We start from the raw sequence: 16,882 nt of genomic DNA, 5'->3' as shown, positions 1-16,882 counted from the left end.
ATGGAACTCATATTTTTCATGATTTTAATTTAGATTTACTATGGTTATTATTATTTTTTGTTGCTAATCTGTACACTCAGAGATTGGCAAAGGAAATGTGTTTGTCATTATGTTCGTCATAATGTCATCATACCATTATTATTGACATTCATGATGTTGTGTTTTAAAGTGGCTGCCCAATCTGCCTAGTGATTGTGTGTTTGTTTGTGTGTGTGGTTTATTTTACTTTTTAAATTTATTATTTTTTTTTTTTTGCATGTTCAACAGTTTTGCTAGTGATTGAATACCCAATCACATACCGGTAATACAGTGCTCAACAGAATGAGAAGTGGCATGTAAATATTAAAGTACATGTACCATGAGTTTTGAGTAAAAGTTTGCATTTTTTTACACTTGGAGATGATAGAAAACTGCACTTCTAGTCTGGACAAACCTGTAGACACAATGTATAGGGTGTAATTATCACAAGTTGTCAATTACACTCATAATTACTAGATATTAGTCTACTCTTTAAATTGGGAAAAACAAAGCAAAACATGAAGCAAAACTGATTTATGCAATGCATAGGGTGCAGATACAAAGCCTCCAAGAAAAGTAGCTTGTTAGGGTATTTTTTTTTTTGTTTTGTTTTTTGGCTTTGAGTGAGAAAGGCTTTTTGATACAGAGTAAATCCTTCAAAAATCGCCCTGTTGAATAAGAAGTAATAATTTCAAAATTGTCAAACAATACTTCCATACAACAAGTCTGAGGCAGTCTGCTTTCCTGATTTAAAAAAACTGTAAATGACTGGAATGCCTTTACCTAATTCAAAGGAAGTAGACAATACTTCCACTGCATTGTATGTTAAACCAAGTCCCGTTTTCTGTAGAAAGACTTGGGAAAAACAATACAATCAAGTTTGAACCCTGCCTGAGATGGAACAGAACAGTAACAAGGGACTAAATAGCTTACTATGTAGGCTTAGTCTATTAGGCATACTTCTGTATACAGTATATGTGTAGCTCCCCGAATCTCTATACCCACGTATACCAAAATAAGAAAGTTCTGTCAGTACAATGTACATTGTATGTGGCTCGTACGTGACTTTTTTAGGGTCAAAGATGAGCCGTTAATTACAACGGAGTACCAGGGATGCCAAGTTCAAAAAATTTTTATGAGTGAGATTTTCGTGACTCAACATCGCTCGGCATCTCGGCGCGCGAATGTGCGAGCAAGCGAGGGTGTACACTTGTAGGAGGAGTTTTTCCCCCTGTGGCCTCCCACGGTAGGGAGCTTTTTCAATTTTTTAGCCCTTAATGGTGCGATCAGGTGCATACTTAAGTGACCATTTTTTACTTATTTTGAAAGACGTAAGGGAAATATACCTTCAATTGCAACTCTCACTTTAATCTTTTGAGCTATGCTCCTTATTATAGGCTCAAGTTGCAAACTTCACCCAATGCGTGAGAAAAATGGGTGCCATGCGTGAGATCGTGAGACAGACCCTAAATGCTTGAGTCTCACGCATTCTGCGTGAGACTTGGTAGCTTTGGAGTACACAACCCTCCTCCCAAGCTGATGCAAGTCAAAATTTGGACTGGTGTAATTGTGATTTTCAAATTGGGAATGGTTATTTTTGAGTTCTTAAAGGGGCAGTAATCTAAAATTTGTTGTAACTGGTTCTTTAAAGTGCATTCCAACACTCAGAAGTTCATTTTCCATAGCCACATTGACCCAAGTTGATGCTAAGTGAGGCAAGCTGTGGTTGGGGAAGAATGTATTTTGTCACTGGTGTAAGAAGAAAGCTCTGTACCAATGCTGCTTTTCACTGTAGGTATAATCTAGACAGAGACTCCAACCTCAAGCACCTTCTGGTCTGGAGATTCTCCCGCCTGAAACCCCTAGCAAACGGGAGACTCCAACTTAATGTGCGCGAAGCGCACATCATGAGCGCAAAGTCCCTTGCGGTCTAGGGTTCTAGATGCTCTCTCGGGCTATTTAAGGCTTATTTTTCGACATACAATGAAATGAAGTTAGAAATCATTTCAAGCGGGAGAAATTAAATCTCAAGCGGGAGAACGGGAGATTCTGCAAAAATGGGCTTTCGGCGGGAGATCTCCCGTCGAAAGCGGGAGACTAGGAGTCTCTGTCTACAGTTACATTTGTACATGTATGCTATGAGGCAGTAAACCCTTTATAGTAGCTGTACTCATATGGTTTGCATACTGGTATGTTTTGCCTGCATGCTCCGATTTAATGCTTTGATATTACGTTTTTTTTCTTTCTTTTTTAGTAAGGGACTTTGATTGTGTGAGGGGATAGGGATGGATGTTGGGGGTGGGAGGTGGGGGGGGGGGGGGGGGGGAATCAACATTTGGCACAGCATGAGCTCTTTCATTGTAGGCCTACATGCCAAAAAGGCAATTTTTCTTGATTGTCGAGTTGGCATGCAAAACATACCTAAATGATACAACATGCACATAAAGCAGGGGTTGTATTCAGGATGAAATGCATGTCAGTCTTTATATCTGATACAGTTCATTAGACAGGAGTACAGGTGTAATTACTAAAGATCAAAAATTGATGTGATTGCTTGATTGCTACATTGTATTAATCTCGATGCAGTTTCTGGTGGCAACATTGAATTTTAACCCGTTGAGGACAGTTTGATTTTGCTACAACATGCATTTCCCATAGATGCTTGCCTGAGTTTTAATATACTTGGGACTCGTCCTCAACGGGTTAAAAGTGGTTCCACTGGTGAGCTCATACATTATCAGAAGGTTAAGGGATACTTCACAGCTCAAATGCCCATGCCCAGTCGCACATGCCCAGTTGCCCATGGCCAGAAAATTAACTTTAATAGCAAGTGAAGTTACCAATACTGAGTAACTGCTATGCTAGCCTGCTGAACAAATCATTTGCTTAATTGCCTATGGACATGCGCATGGGATTACAATAAAAATATGATTTAAATATAGTAACACCCACTTTGTGTGTCCATTTGTAGTAGAATATTGAAAAAGAAAAGAAAATCGCTCAATGCAGCCTTTTGAACTCCTATTTCAAGAGGTTGAAGTTGAAACATAAATCATATTCTGAGCATGATGATATTATGATTAACAGGTTGGTGCATTAAGTGTTTATTAAAATGTACATGTAGGCATGTAGCGTACCTTGATATTTGACTACAGGAAAGCATATCAATTGCCATACATTGTATGTAAACTCTCAAAGCAAGAAGATTGTCTAAGGAGCCCTTTGTGTCCTCCTTGGAAATCTGAACTTTGAACTACTACAAGTGAATCAACTTTCTAATAGATTATCTTGGGTGTAATGTGTACACACTGACTGATCTGTATCATATACTCACTGTACATGATATTCAAAGAAATGTTGAAAGCCACATGCCTTGTGGCATGTACAACGTGTAGCACCTTGTAAATTGAAATCTGAGATTTGAACATATACAAGTTATTCAACTTTCTAATACATGTATATGGTGTGTGCACACACAAACTGTATCTGTATCATCTATGGATCCATGTAGTGTAATATGATACAGTGCTAGCTGTATACAGTACATCGTCCAGTTTTGTCTGAGTTCCGCAAATTCAACATGATGAGAAATGTTGAAAGCCACTTGCCTTGTGGCATGTAGCACCTTGTAAATTGGCATGTGTAGTAGTAACATGCACATCGGATATCTAATGAGACAGTCCACTAGTGTGGTCCGTGGGGGAGAATCTAATTGAAACTTGTCACTTGTGTTTAACACTCCTCTACTGTACGGATCGATGGGGCATGCTAATAGCAGCTTGGTTAATAGTGCATGGGAGTTTAGTGCGCATCGTGTTTTGCCACCGTTTATTTAGAGCTGTGTGGAATACAATGTTCTGGCTGATAGCTCAGTCAGTTTGTATGGATTATGACCAGGTGTTTGAGCTAGTTTTTTAATGTCAAGAACAGAATGTTTACATTTGCACTGAATTGCTCCCTGACAATGATGCTTCATTTCTATGCATTATGAGAACAACTATTGAGTAATTGTGTGGCATTGTGGGTAATTTGCAGGAAATGTATCGCAAATAAGACTGCATAAAAGTACAGTGTAAATGTTTAAAGTGTGTGTGTACTATGTGTGTGAGATAAGATTGAGGGGTGATTTTTATAGCTGTTTCTGCTTTATTCTTTTGTGTTGATTTTTCTTTTCTTTCCAGCATGAATGTAGTACAGTGTAAAGCTGTCAGTTTTTGTTTTTGTGTTTTGTTTTGCTTGTTTTTTTTATGTACAAAAATTTCAGAGGTGCAATTGTGCCTTTAATGATCAGAATTTCATGCCACCATCTTTCCGAGCAATCTTAAAACTCATTTTGAACTTTAACATAGTTTCTGCTATATGTTTTGTTTGTTTATTTTGATATGAAATGAAATGATATTTTGCCTAATGATCAAAAGCAGATGGATAATACAAAAGTCAATGTCGTCCAGAGATTTTTGCAAAAGTGCATAAAAGCAGAGGTGTAATTAATGTTTTGAAACTGTACTTTCCTGCAAACTGAATTTATCACTTTTCTGATTGATTTCTGCAAATTTGAAACTGGTATGGTACAATCCTCAAGTACACTTTTGTAGCTCTTTATAAATCGATACTATATCAAATTAGTGCCTGGACATATCCAGTTAAGTAATTTTTATTTTTATTCTGGATCAATCTTGGCACAATTTCTATTTGCACATATCCCAATGTCTTTACCGTTATACTACATATTCCGCTCATCTTTTATAGGTAGGGATGGCGAAAAGTAATTACCATCATAAAGACATGACACGTATATTTCTTCTAAGAGAGTGGCTGGACGTCACACAATGACACATGAATAAATTGTCTTCCTATTTGTGCCTGTTTGGCACATACTTCAAATATTTTTGAGCGGTGGTATCAAAGCCCGTTCAAAGGGAATGAGACTGTTGTGACTCCATGATCTCTTGAACCTCCTTGGTAACACTCTATGATGGGAACTCTTGTGTAATTGAAATCTTAAAGATTTGAAGGGGGTGATTTTACGAAAGATTAGGAACCATACTTGTAAGTGATGTACAAATGATCACGACTTGTGTAGTATGTTGATATCTACTGTACACCAATATGAATAATACTGGAAATTGCACGATTAATAGGGTATGAATATTTTAATTCCATTTCTTTCAAAAGCATTATAACCTCAATCTGACTGACACTTCCATCATACACAATGTACAATGTCACATTACCCTTTAGATTACCATACAAATGTAGTGTCCTCTGATCTTGGACTGTAAGGGGAGGCAGTTACCACAGAAGATTTCCTTTGCCACAGACTAGTGAAGGATCCCCAAAGTTGATCAGTACATTCAATTTTGATTCAATTTAATTCATCATCATTTCCAAAGTCTAGTAAAGAGACCCCCTCCTCCCAAAAAACAAAACAAAACAATAATCTTTAAGAGGGCATCCTATGCAAAGTAACAAAAAAAAAAGGTGTTCGAGCTTGGTGGTGCTTATAGCTAGGGGCCCCAATAACACTTACACATAGATATTTATGTACAGTGCAATTTAAGTACAAACTTGTAGGGTGTAAAATTGGTTATGTAAAAGAGAGAGAAATTGATAGTAATATTCATATAGATACATGTATTGTATATTGTACATAAGCTACATGTATTATTTTCATGTAGATATTTTCGTGAGAGGTCACAGATGTTTTTGTGAGATACATCTTTTTCACAATTTGACACCAAGACCATTGTAAGAATGTGCACTATTACAATACTGTACAATGTACCCTTACAGTGTAGCATGGCAACATTTTCATGTGTTGTTTTATTCGTGGTCCAACAGAAATTTGCAAAATTACAGTAGTGAAAATGAAACCGTCACCAAAATAACAGCTTATACACAGTGTACAGTACAATATGTACAATTGAATACAGTGTAGGTAATTGCATGTGCATAAATTTACATAATGTGACTGTACATAGTATACAATGTACATGTGCATTTTGTAAACGCAAAACCTATTGTACTTCTGCGTGTGTGTGCTTTTAACAGTCAGTTTTATTTTTCTGGTGTGGATGTATTTTTAGAGGCCACATTGTGAAGCCAGGGGGTTGTTGACATTAATTATCCCACCATGTTTAAAGTGACCCGGAGTAGGAAAGCACCTGAGCTAGGAACATGTTGTCATTCTGAATTAGAGTTTGCAGGCTTAGCTAGCAGGGATTCAGGTGTAAAGAACACCGTCGGTCCCGTCCGTCCATTTGTCGTCCCATGCCCGGCCCGAGAAAGCGAGAAAGTATCCCACGATGTACATGTAGGTCAATTTTGGTGGGGTCGATTCAAAGGTCACGCCACATACTGGTTTGGAAGGCCCTGTTAGTATCAGCTTTATACTACACATAGGTACTGTATACTGTAGAGTTGTCATAAACGTGAAGCAGGAATATTAGATAAGGATCAGAATACTCTTAAATTTTATCATCTTCATGGTGTTTAAGCTAACTGTAGGATATCTTATGAAACTCATCTTTTGTTTGTTTTCTTTATAATTTAGCATGTTTGCTCTTGTTTTGATTGTAGGAATTGTTGTTTACTTTGCTTTCAAGCTTTCAAGCTCTCCGTTGACCATGCAGTATCATTCCAATACCATGATGGGCCTATGTGATAATAATTTTTCAAATTCATGAAATTCTTTCGTCAAGATGTTTTCACTGCAACTCCTGCTCGAGTGTACGTACGCCCATGATTTCTTTTATCATGGCTACTTCTAAAACACTGATCAATTCAGTGCATTAATACGTCGATGTATAGGGCAATTGATAGAGTGACACTTGCCTGTTTTACAGCCCTGTGCACGATGTTTGCCCAAATGTGTACCCAATTGGAGCAAGTGAGAGATTTATCTCATATTGTATCTTTTGTAATGCTCAAGGTAAAAATGATTTACTAAAGTAAAATGTGAAAATACATTTGTACAGTGTATGGACTTGGAAGAAAAAGAAATGCAACTTAGACTAAAATCAAATATTGGCATGAACTACAAGGGTGTACTTGTAAAGTACGAGTATGCAGTTGTACTGATGTGATATCATACATAGGTACATTGTATTACTCTCGTCAGTTCTATACTGAGAATATTTTTTTTTTTTGCAGGGCCTCTTAAGTGACATTTCAAAGTTTTGAATGTATATAATAAGTTGTTGAATTTTCCTTAAAAATGCAACCATCAATGGATAAGATGTGTAATTTGTTTGTTTTTTGCATTCTATTATTATTGTTTTGCTTTGCATGATATGCACACAATTATGCTGAACATTTAGCAAGTTTCACTCCAGATATGATATTTGATATTACCGGTATTAAAATCAAAATTATATCAAACATTCAGGGTTCGTTCATCAAGAGAAAATTCATCCTGCATGCACATTTTTGAAGCAAACCTGCGCTATGCAGACACTGCACGATAAATACTGTATGATGCATTTTGTTTTGTTGTAGTTCCACGTAGAATACCGTGCAATTCTTTGTTTTTGTATGTGTGAGAACCAATTGTCATTTGGTAACAATGTAGAAATTTACCATAATACTTTTGTATACTTACCTGTATTCTTTAATAGTAAAATAGGAGATGTACACTGTACATACTTCCACGTGGTGTAGTTACTTTGAATCGGAATTAAGGTGTACTTCATCCATCATGCATAGTAGTAAAGTTTTACAATGTAATAATACAATACATTATTTTTCAACCTCTGTATTTGCCTATGATACATGTATATTGTGTACCTGCGATGTACATTGTACATATTTATTTACTTACAGGTTGTGTAACTTTCTATTCTTTTACTCATGTATGTACATATGTTGTGAGTATTATTTTGCGTTTGTATAGATCTGAGATGAGTTCTAGCTGCACATACAATGTACAGTGTACTATGCCAGTTTACTTGCATACTGAATTACATAAAACATTTTAATGCACTTCTGTGGTTCTGCCGGGGCACACATAGATTATTACCCCTCAGCGGACAGGGGACATTACAGCACATTTAGTAATTAGCTTATAGTCCCTTGCCTGATGGCTAGAAGCATATTATAGCTCTGACGCACATTCGTTGTTTGTCTGTGGACCTTACGCACTGTATGCAGTATAGTCTATCTTTAGTCCAGTCTTGAAGAATTTTTCTCTCAGGAGCACTGCATATTACATTAAACTTGTCTATTGCAGTGATACGTTTTTTTTTGGTTTTTTTTTGAGCAGTATTTAAGAGAAAGAAAATTGGAACAAATATCAAAATGTTGTACATACAGGCTGTAAGTGCAATACATTTGTACAAATGTACATGTACTGTACATCATTGTATACGTCTGTGTGTGAGTTTGTGGTTTTCCTCTTCTACAACACAAGTGTGTACACTTGTACCTTTATACTGTACTACAGTATGTAGAGAAATCAGTTTGATGCACGATTGATACGCTTACCTAGCACTGTATGTACACTCTGTAGGTGATTGCACATGTACAATGTACATTGTACCTGTATAAAATGCTAATAAAAATAAAGATGTATTCATGGTGAAAATGATGATTCAACGTGACAGTGTTTGTAAAAGAAAGAAAGTGCCCATCATTCAGCAGTAACTGAGAAATAGCGATATCGATATAAAGTACTGTAAGTGAGTAATGATTAAATGAAATGAATAACAACTAGAGAAGCACTCTGAGAGCGCAGACCTCCATCAAGCAACTAATTTCCTCCAATGATCTTGTTCTTCCATAGAGATCAGTGATTTCTACCCATATGTATTATGTACATTATGAAAAAATGTTATGCATGCTGAATATCGCCCAATTTCCCAATATAGAAGCCTTTTGTTACGTCATCAACCCTCAGCTGCACGGTGCGCCTCACCCTAGCAGAGACTAGAGTACGCACTTTAGTGCGCGTATGAAAACGTCAAAATTATGCAACTTGGGAGTTCATTGACCCAACCTGCCAAAATATCGAAAATCCTTCATAAAATCCATAAAATTTCTGGATCACTACCAAAATTTAATTTTCTATTAATTGTGTCATTCTCAACCTTTTCTGTATAAGTTTCATCCAACTCCGTTCACAACTTTTTGAGTTATTTTGCACACGGACGGACAAACAAACAAACGATAATGAAAACGTAACCTCCTCCCTTTGCGGAGGCAATACTAAACTTACAAATGGGCCTTAGAAGGAGTTTTGTGCAATTCTTGAAAAGCACAGAACATTTGAAGTGTGCACAAAAAAAGGGGACCGTAAAAATATTGCCTGCCATTAAACGGAGTTCTCTGGCTCCCAAACATGTCAATGACCGGGCGGCCTGTCAGCATGCCCGCAGCACGCCGCTAACCCCCGCCTCTGTTCTGCGCGGTGTGATCCGCTTGAATAGCAGGGATCAAGAAGAGAAAAAGGGCTTTTGGCTTACAAAAACTGACGAAATAGTAGAGGGTTTGCGGTGTTTCTTTTTTCCTCTCCATTTCTACAATGCAATAGCTACAGGACAATATCCCTGTGGGTGCTGAGAAACCAAATATTTTTTTCATCTGATTTCAAGGAGGATCAAAACAAAGGAAGAAGAAAACAAAGGGGGGGGGGGGAACTTCCTGTGTCAAGCACACACAAATCATTCAAATTGTTCATGGGCAAAATCCTCACACTTGTAAAATCAGCTTTACACTCCCATGTGCATGTTTGTACTTTAATACAGTCTGTATCTGTCTATTTCCTGTGTACAATTGTACCAATCATCAGCTAGCTACAGTGTAGATCTATGTAAGATTTGAAAGGTATTGCCGTCATATACTGTAGTATGTGTTTGATTAGTGGGCATGGGTTTGCATTTAAGAAATGGGAACGTATGTACAAAATAATTTTATGTTTTCTACTTCCTGTAGATGTGATTTAAGATTTGTAGAGGGGGTGCTTTATCTCTAATGTTTGATTGTACAGAAGAAGTATGCAAGATTGACACTATGATCAGGAATCTCTTATATTTTCAAGTACTTGTAAGCATGTACATTGTATCTAAATATTGTCCTGTAAAATAGATTATCAAGATGCAATAAAGGTTAGTAGAATTAACGCTCTATTATGGGTAAATCTTTTGTAAGTTGGATGTTTTACATGAAATGCAATGTATAGAGTTTTGTAGATGAAAATTTTATGCAACATGAAACTAGTGCTGAAATATAGAATGAGCATGCATTTTTTTTCTTGCTATTATCCATTGATTTTAAGGCAGGCATTGCAGGGGGAGTACTGGAATATTTTTTGTGGTTTTCTTCTTGTTTGCTAGTCGTGTGATAGAGAAAAATTGTTGTTAAAATAAAAACCAGTCATCTGTACATGTATTCATTTTCAATACTGTAGCGCATACAGTCAGTATGTTGCCAAAGTCCTCATAAACCGTTATGGCAGTGGGGAGCTTTTTGATATGCTCGCTCACTTGTCATGACCGGCTGCGAAATTCAAAGCACGCAAAGTTCATATTACACGGCAGAGTGCAAAAAATTAGTCATGGAAAGATCCAGAAGCTTTTTCAGTATCAAAAATAGCATGGTTAGGATTCTCTTATGGTAGTGAGTAGAAAGCAAGTCACGACCATTTCTGTTCTATAAATTTTATGAACCAAAGTAGCAGTATGACGCTACAAGAATGTGAAGGTTTAGGCAAACTGATGTTGGTGATGGTGGTGGTGAAAGTGATTTCACCGGATGCCCTCTGTGTTGCCATGGAAACCTCCTGAGAGCCAAGATGTTGTTTCCAGCTTTGGGGGTGGGGGATGGGGGGGGGGTGGTGGGGTTGGGGGATACCTTGATACGGGTAATTCAGGAGCCATCAGTTTTGACAAGGATTAATGTGGCCATGATTATTTCATGTTTTAAAGAACGTGCTCTCGTGAGGCATGCTTGAAGTGATTTACGGATGTGTGATGATAGTTTCAGAAATTACCTCTCAAGAGTTAAGAAAAACAGCACTATGGTAGTTTAAATATCCTTACTAGTCAATAAAAGAATGTATGATGAGCATACAAAACTGGTTGTCCTTGATGAGATTTTGAACCGATCACCATGCATTGTCCACTTCAACTTGCGCCTCCCCGCTTGCTTAATATTCGTGGCTGCATTGCGAAAAGAAAACAAATCTTAAATCGATAGCCGGCATCGACATGGAAATATGAATGTATTGATTCTTTTATGAACATCTGGAGTGCAGTGCAAGGTATATTGTAGGCTACGTAAATTGCTTATTCAAATAGACGTGAGTGTCGTGGGAGAAGAAAGCAAGAGCCCGCGAGCTGGATCAATCATGAAGTCGGATCGCGGCTCGCTGACGCGCTGGACAGTCGACCTCGACTGACCTCTTGGGTGTTTGTGGACAACCGTCTGCACAGTAGATCGAAAGTGGAGGGGACCCTGGCTCATGTCTTGGCATGTGTCTTGGGCATTGTAACACTGTTGACTCTGTCACAAGAGATTTGTATTGTGTTGCAACATCTATGATGATAAAGGCCTTTTGCTGCCAAGCTGACTAACTTGTACACACGTGTGTATCGCCATGAAAACCAAAAGACAATCAATGTCAAAAGTAGAATGCTTTCACTCCATTTCCTTTTTTTAAGAGCAAAAGATACATGTACATGTACATCAAAATAAGAGTCAGGCTGTAAACTTTGACCCATGTCTCAGCGCTTGTTGGCTTATCATAGTAGGTTTGTTTATCATTGATAGAGGATTATTTTTTTTTTGTTGAATTGTCATGGATTTTGCTAAGACTAAAGGTATTCCCTGAATTTTGATTTTGAGGAAACTGATGGTCTTTTGTTGCATGTTGCAACTTTTATTACAGTACACTGTAGAAGATGATAACAAGGTAGCGTCAGCCCAACAAACTACAAACGTGTATTTCAAGGAATGTGTAAGAATTCCTCTTTCAAGATTAAAAAAAAATTATCTTCCTGTTGCCTCTTCCACATAGAAGTATTCAGAAGGGTAGTGGCACACCTGGTTCCAATTTTGGTCAGTGCGTTAATGGTTGTCGGTCACTTGCTTGCTAACAATTTCCTGATGATGAGAATGATGATAATGATATACCGTCATCACCTATGCCACCATCAGTGCATTATTATTATCATCACAATCACCACCTTCTCATTTCCATTATCATCACCATCACCACAACCACTATCACCATAACCATCACCATCACCACCACCATCACCATCACCACCACCACCACCTCCACCATCACCATCACTATCACCATCATCACCACCATCACCATCGCCATCATCATCACCATCACCATCACCATCACCATCCCCATTGCCATCGCCATTGCCATCATCATCACCATCACCATCACCACCACCTCCAGCATCACCATCACCAGCACCATCACCATCACCACCACCATCACCATCACCACCACCACTACCACCATTACCATCATCATCACTGTCACCATCATCACATTTACCATCAGCATCACCATCACCATCACCCTCATCATCACCATCACTAGCATCGGTATCACCATCATTACTATTACCATCACCATCACCATCACCATCACCAGCACCACCATTACCATCATCACCATCACCATCACCACCACCACCACCATTACCGTCACCATCACCATCACCATCATTACCATCACCATCACCATCACCATCATTACCATCATCACCATCACCATTACCATTACCGTCACCGTCACCATCATCACCATTACCATCACTATCGCCATTACCATCACCATCACCATCACCATCACCATCAACATCGCCACTACCATCACCACCACCACCACCACCATCACCACCACCATCACCACCACCATCACCATCACCATCACCATCACCACCATCACGGTCACCATCACCACCTCAATCATCACCATTACCATCACCACCACATCACCGTCACCACCACCACCACCATTACTGTCACCACCACCACTATCACCATCCCCATCACCACTATTACATGTACCATTGCTATCATCACCATTACCATCATCATCATTGCCATCACCATTATCATCACCATCATCATCAACATCACCATGACCAGTATCACCATCATTACTATCATCAACAACATCATCATTGCCTTTATCACCATATCACCATGTTTGATAATGATGGTGTAGAATACCATTTGTATTAAGTTAACTTAGTCTCTTCAGCTATGAATACATACTCACCCTTATGTCGAAGACATACAAATGTATCCCCTGTTTCAGCAGTTTGATTTTATCATGGACAGAGGCCAGCTTGTGGAGCCTGTCTGATGCAGTGGAATAATGAAATTGAAATTTGAATTGAAATTCATTTACCAAACAAACAAACATCCCCAACAAAGTCACATCAATGAATAGTTGAAATATAGTTTGGCAAAAAAGAGCTGGCAATAGTGTGCAGGCTAGTCGAGGCCAGTCCTTTCAATGATATAGATTATAATTAAATGTATATATTCACAGAAGAATTGTTATATGAACATATTTAAACATGTTTTCATAGGGGATCATTTATACTATAATTGATAACAGATACTCTTGCAATGATATTCGAAAAGAGTTACGGGTGTTTATTTTTTTTTTACATAATGTGGAAATCCTCTCCAAATTATACTGCCTGCATATGACAAGGCGTGTTTACCTGTTTCAGATAGGAAACAGGTAAACACAGTCTTCACCTTTATACATGTTTGTATGTAGTGCCGTGGATTAAAGTTGATTTTATGTGTTTGTGTACAATGTGCAAAAAAGTATATTATGGTGTTGTGCAAGCACAGGAGTACAACATTTCACTTTCAATATGTACATTGTTTGATTAACAGAGAAATGGCTTCTAATGAGTAATAGAATGTAATACATGTGTGCTGATCCCTATGCAATTTGTGCAACCGTAACCTGATATTGTGACACCACTGACAAAGCATACCAAATTATCATCATCATTTTTTTTTTTTAATTTTGTCAAAGCAGTGGATGGAAACTTTAAACAAAGTGGACAAATGCTCAAAGACTGTAATCCACAGATGCATTCCGTTACAAGGCATAGGCAATCTAGGCACTAATACACTAAGTCAGATTCCGTGAGTGATGCAGTTTTATACAAAGTGTTAATGCCGTATTGCATTGGCCACCATTAGGCCCGACCACGCAGACAGCGTAATATATTATCATGGGCAATGATGGGCGCAGTAATGAAGGGTCAAGAAAAGGTGATCGCCCTGAGGCCAGACAAAAGCGTGTGAAATGTTCATTGAAACCTGTTTGAAAGGAATGTCCCTGCATATGCACCGGTTTGGTTAGGCCTCCGTAAGCAATCTCTATTAAAGCCTATCAGCCCCATTGTGCAGCATTCACACGAGACATCGTTTAACAGCAAACAATCCGATATTCAGCCTTCTTTGTATTAATAGTATTTGCTACGGTTTGAACATGTCTGTGAAAGTAGGGCTGACAGTGAGATCCTTGTTGATGATTTGCTGATTTGTTTGTTTGTCTTTCTGTCTGTCTGTTTTTAGCTGGAGTTTTTTTTTTCTTTCTTTTTTTTTAAGGCTAGATTTTTTTTAGCGCTTACAAACATTTGTTCAAGTGTTTTATAATGACAGTAGCAGAAGGTATACAATCTAATCGTCTTTCTGTAAGGTATTGAATTTACTCTTACTTCCCATATCAAAGTTGAATAATTGACAGCTCTTTAAAAAGACCAGTTGTACTAATTCTACATGCTTTGATACAGATATTAGTGCTGTTTTGTGTTCTCTTTTGAATTAAGGGCAGGTGTACTACTTAATTCTGATTTAACATGGCTTTTGTTCCCCTCTTTCCTATGACCCGGCTTGCCCTGATGGGTACTTTACACTGTATTGTCATGAATAAAAGTACAGTGAAAGTGTAGTGATGTACCATTCAGTGTCCAACAGCTGAAGTACAATTAGAGCCTGTGATGTCAGTAAAAAAGTAACACCAAGCTCATGACTGTAGAGGGACTCATGTCTTCTTATTTACTTTTTCCCGATGCCAGGTTGCGCTGTAGCTTTAAAGGGACTGTACAGTACTGGTTGAGGATTCAGCTCGTTTTGCAAGATACAACTTGTATTTAGAAACCACTCTATGAAATTTTAAAGAGCATACATGTATACTCAGTAATTCTTAGGGGAATCAAAAGTGTATTCGATGAAAATCGGTTTTGAAATGACTGAGATATTCAAACCAAGGTAAAGCAAAGAGATCCCAATAAAAGTTGTGGCCTGTCAATTTTATTTTAGGGTCGCTTTTTTTTTTCTTTTGGATATCTCTGCAGCCATTTCAAGGCTGATTTTCATCAAATAAACGTTAAATCCTTCTTGAAATTACATGCTCTTTGATATTTCATAAGAGGTTTCTCATTATCTCACAAAAAATTTTTTATAAACCTGAATCCTCACCTCAACCAGTACTGTACACTACAGTCCGTTGAAGTACAAAAGTATAGCTGCAAAGAACCATTGCTAGCAGAATGATTTGTTTAATATGTTTTGATAATTGAAAATAATACACTATACAACCACATTCACTTGCACTTGTACAAGTGTACTTTAATATCAAAGCCTGTCAGCCCCATTGTGCAGTACAAATATTTCTTTCCCATTCCATCAAAGTGGTTTGCAATTTCTTCTGAACCCCTTGAGAAATTACATTGTGTCTTAAACAGGTCTCCACTTGCAGAAATATTATGCTCATAATATGTCATATAAAAGTATGATATACTGTGACATTTTCCTACATGACTACATTTTGTATTGGGGAGAAGATATTGCTGCCTTTTTTTTTTGGGGGGGGGGGTACATTGTAATTGTTGGGATAATGTTGTGGTTGAAAAGTTTAAGTTGCAGAAATATAGAAGGCCTATGGTACATGTATTTAAACATTTTTAAATATATCTAATCCCTAAACTGGCAACACTTTTTAGGAGATTAAAATCTTAGTTTTTGTTGCAAATTGACAAAAAAATCAGATTTTGTTGAGACATGAATGTAGTCAGTTTTAACTTTAAAAAAAAATATAAAAATTCTCCATTTGTAGTCATTAAATGCAATAAAGTTAAGTGTTGCCAATTTGGTGAGCATATGACAGTTGTTTATCCAGCGAAATCACCCCAGGCCTTGATGGGTGAGGATAATGGAGATGAGCATTTGATGCCAAGAGTGCTGGTAGGAAAAGAACATGGAATGAAATAGTCATGATGGTTTATGTTAATGAGAAGGATTGGAGATACATTTGTACAGTACACTTAGCTGAATTGATGCCATTGATGTTTCTGCCAAGTACCATTCATGCTAATGATTTAGAGTGGTTTGAAGTCATAATGTTAATGGTGATTCAGCTTCTTTTGTGGTGTGTTGTATGTGTGTGTGTGTGTGTGGGTGTGTGGGTGTGTGTGTGTGTGTGTACTTGTGTGTGAGTAATGTGCTTGAATGAAATGGAGTATGGAATATTTACATCAGCTAGTTTCAATACCAGAGGCAAGATTGACAATAGGAATGTAGAAAAAAAAAAGGCAACATCTGTAATTGTTTATCTTTACAGTTCTGTCCCACCCTAGTCTATGATGTTTTCAATAGTGAAATTCCTAAATATGTAATGGACTTATCAGAGAGGTTTGCACGTATGCTGTATACACACTGTAAATCTGTGCATGATGGGCTGCCTTATTTCATGGTTTTATTGTAGCAGTGGAGCCCACACATGATGCTAAGTATCAGCCCCATTTCGGTAAATTATTCCATAACGCCAGGCTGATGCCACTTGGTGGATTGTGGGTAATTGCTGCTC

This window comes from Diadema antillarum, unplaced genomic scaffold (genome assembly GCF_040938485.1).
Source record: "Diadema antillarum isolate AM-2024a unplaced genomic scaffold, OU_Dant_1.0 scf00000210, whole genome shotgun sequence".
Taxonomy (NCBI): Eukaryota; Metazoa; Echinodermata; class Echinoidea; order Diadematoida; family Diadematidae; genus Diadema; species Diadema antillarum.
The sequence above is the reverse complement of the archived record's forward strand: the minus strand, read 5'-3'. Positions refer to the sequence as shown.